The sequence below is a fragment of the Girardinichthys multiradiatus genome, chromosome 19 (genome assembly GCF_021462225.1).
Source record: "Girardinichthys multiradiatus isolate DD_20200921_A chromosome 19, DD_fGirMul_XY1, whole genome shotgun sequence".
Taxonomy (NCBI): domain Eukaryota; kingdom Metazoa; phylum Chordata; class Actinopteri; order Cyprinodontiformes; family Goodeidae; genus Girardinichthys; species Girardinichthys multiradiatus.
This window is the reverse complement of record NC_061811.1, coordinates 25,809,961-25,814,228: the sequence shown is the minus strand read 5'-3', so window position 1 is coordinate 25,814,228 and position 4,268 is coordinate 25,809,961.

Below are 4,268 nucleotides of genomic sequence, written 5' to 3'. Positions count from 1 at the left end.
CAGGAAAAAAACATTTGTCACCTTCAGATTTAAGCCTAAGTTTATACATGCACAGTATTTATTGGATTTATAATTAAACAATTGGATGGTAAAACTGTAAATTATTAAATAGATGTGGTGAAAAGCAAATATAGCATTTACAACCCACGTTTTAGGTTATAATGAGCAAAATGTTGTAAAATATACCTGTTAACTAATCATTTCTTTAACTTTACTTTTGGAACCACTTTCTACTTTCAATATTCCACATGGCTGATAGCTCTACTATTTATTAAACATAGCAAATAATAGATTGCTGTATTACACAAACAAATAAAAAGAGGGGAAATGGGATCTGACAAAGTTTACAACATGGATCTGACAGAAAATTGAGAAGACTAAGTGGTAGCTGGACATGATGAGTGACTGATAGTGATGACAGGTTTTACAGATATGATGAAGGTATTGGGAACACAGAGACACACAAAACAGGCAATTTAGAGGAGAAAAATAACCTAAATGCATATTTCTGGATGGTGGGAGGAAGTCGAAGTATCCAGATAGGTTCCACTCATACACATAGAAAGAATGTATAGTGGGGACCTTCTGTTCCTTGCTTCTTTCTGCATGAATTTTTTATCCACCTGGAGGCTCTGAGGGAGCACATCCAATCATTCTGAATCCCACCTGAAAAAAACAATATAAATGGTAAAAGGGTTACCAGGAAGAAACATAATTTCTAATAACATCCCTATACCTGCCACAATAATATGCTTTAGAATGCCTGCATGCAACTCTTTCAAGAGAATAATGGTAAGTATGTGAAATGTTTTCTACATCCACTGATTAACTGGGATTTTCTTTTTGCTTCCAACATGCTTTGCTGCAACAGGTCAAAAAAATAAAAATAAAGAAAAACACAAGGGCACACGTTTATAAAGACCCCATGGTTTTTAAAATAGCCACATGACTTCAGATATTAGCCCATTTGGCTCAAGCATTTTGTTTCCTCGCTGCTTTTGCTAAAAGCTTGGACCTGTACATCTTTCAGTGATAATACAGAGAAAAGTTTTGCTCTCCACCAGCAGATGTCCCCACAGATTTATTTTGCAGTCTGCTAGATTTATTTTGCAGTCTGCTATGAAGACTTCACCTCAGTCATTATCACTGTCAACAGAGACACAATGCAGTAAGTTGCACATTATTTCCTTCTAAATCTAAATAAAAACAGAAACAAATGAAATGATAGGAAAATTACCTCTTTATCAGGTATTTTTTGTCATGCTCACACATGAGACTAGAAGAAACCTCAAGAAATGATACCTAAAGTGACTTTTGTTTAAATGACAGATATTTTAATTACTTTTAGAAAAGTTATGAATTCAATAGTGTTATGTATCTCTGAAGTGGAATTGTAGCTGTGATATAATATATTTGTCAGCTCTGTGCTGTATTCCCAGCTTGACATTCTCAGTCAAGCTGTTTCAGAGTTGAAGCTTTAAAGTAAGCCAGCACTGTTGTGATAGAAGTCTTGAAAAGCAGAAAAATAACTTGTCAAATGTAAAAAGACATGAGGCTTTTGGGTGCTTTGATATATTAGACCACTATTTTAATTCATGTAAAATCATTCAAGGTGATCTCCATCCACTGAGCAAGAAACACTGAAACCTGGTTTGGCGTGTACATAATAGCAGACTGAGGGACTTTAACAGACCCTGCATGTCAAACTTTCATGGCTCAAAACAAAACTTTTTTAACTAAAACTACATTGCGAAAATTGAGTGCCTTACGTTTAATTTTTTATTGAAATATGGAAGATAGAAGATCTGTAATAATTTCACAACGTCCAGCTGTATGTTTCTGTACAGGTTCTTCTAACTGCATCTGTTCTTTCTTGGGTCTTTCATATGCAACAGCTCTGATAAGTCTGACTTTAGGTTTGGCCTATGTGGTTTCTAATTGTATTTGTTGATTGTACTGGATCCCTTCATGTGCTGTCTGGAAGAAGGACTCTTTGACAACCTTGTGACACATTTCAAATGTTATTAAGGCTCCAGCTGCTGCGTAAATGACAAGCATTACCAGTGTTCTCCTCCCTTTTTTCTTCAGTAATGAAGCAAAGAGAAAATCTACGTTTATTGGCAGTTTTTTTACTTTAACTCCTGCTTTAAGGCCTGCCTGATTTGTTTAATATAGCAATGACCCATATGCTCCTTTGGCTTTCATCACAACTACCATCTCAAGACAATTAACGACCCAAACCGGTCCAGTTGATCTGAGGAGTACTTTCTATGATAGAGTAAAACAAAAAAACACTTTACCCATTATGCCAACCTAGTGAGGTGATGTTTTTGAGACCAACAAACCCTGTTTTACATTTATAGCCACACACCATGTTACTTAGCACGTTATTGCCCTTTGAGGCACAGTTTCTATTTGGAACTATACTATTTTAACATTTATTTTCCAGTTAACATTTATTTTCCAGATATTAGACATCTGAATAAGTAGCTGACTGACCAGTGACCAGTTGATCGGTTTTTTAAAATTTTGTCCAAGCCAGACTCTATTGTAACCTTTTCAGCATTTACATTTGTCATATATGTCAACTTACTGTTAATAAATTTACTGAATTAAATCAATAAATAACAGATCAGTAACACAAACAGTTGGTACTGAAATTTAGGAAAATCCAGACAAAAAACAAACAAAAACAAAGCCAGAGACAGAGGTTTAGCAAAGAAAGTTTTACAATGAAGAATCAGTCACTCTTTAAAACTATACAAGAAAAGCAGCAACCTGAGTGGCAGCATGCCGAGTCCCAGCAGGAGAAATGATCTCCATGACTACAGCTGCTGTATCATCACTAAACGGCAGTATTCATATTATGAAGGTTATCCTAAAATACACAAAGAACAAATTATATTCATTATATGAGTTTAATAGTGTTTCCTTCACATTCGTATTTACACAGAACAATGAAAGCATCACTTAACACTATGATATTTGAACCTTGCCAACAAATACACTCAGGCTTCACGTAAGCTTTAATACACAGTGTGTTAATTTGGCTCCTGAAAGATTTACCGGCAGTCTTCCTGTACTGCTCTGATTATTCTGCAGCCAATAGGGCAGCGTTTTTTTTTCCTGACAGATGCAGTGATGCAACATGAATACAGCATACAGATGTACAGGGGTTGGACAATGAAACTGAAACACCTGGTTTTAGACCACAATAATTTATTAGTATGGTGTAGGGCCTCCTTTTGCAGCCAATACAGCATCAATTCATCTTGGGAATGTCATATACAAGTCCTGCACAGTGGTCAGAGGGATTTTAAGGCATTCTTCTTGCAGGATAGTGGTCAGGTCACTACGTGATACTGGTGGAGGAAAACATTTCCTGACTCGCTCCTCCAAAACACCCCAAAGTGGCTCAATAATATTTAGATCTGGTGACTGTGCAGGCCATGGGAGATGTTCAACTTCACTTTCATGTTCATCAAACCAATCTTTCACCAGTCTTGCTGTGTGTATTGGTGCATTGTCATCCTGATACACGGCACCGCCTTCAGGATACAATGTTTGAACCATTGGATGCACATGGTCCTCAAGAATGGTTCGGTAGTCCTTGGCAGCCCATCTAGCACAAGTATTGGGCCAAGGGAATGCCATGATATGGCAGCCCAAACATCACTGATCCACCCCCATGCTTCACTCTGGGCATGCAACAGTCTGGGTGGTACGCTTCTTTGGGGCTTCTCCACACCGTAACTCTCCCGGATGTGGGGAAAACAGTAAAGGTGGACTCATCAGAGAACAATACATGTTTCACATTATCCACAGCCCAAGATTTGTGCTCATTGCACGATTGAATCCGACGTTTGGCATTGGCCTGAGTGACCAAAGGTTTGGCTATAGCAGCCCGGCCGTGTATATTGACCCTGTGGAGCTCCCGACGGACAGTTCTGGTGGAAACAGGAGAGTTGAGGTGCACATTTAATTCTGCCGTGATTTGGGCAGCCGTGGTTTTATGTTTTTTGGATACAGTCCGGGTTAGCACCCGAACATCCCTTTCAGACAGCTTCCTCTTGCGTCCACAGTTAATCCTGATGGATGTGGTTCGTCCTTCTTGGTGGTATGCTGACATTACCCTGGATACCGTGGCTCTTGATTCATCACAAAGACTTGCTGTCTTGGTCACAGATGCGCCAGCAAGACGTGCACCAACAATTTGTCCTCTTTTGAACTCTGGTATGTCACCCATAATGTTGTGTGCATTTCAATAT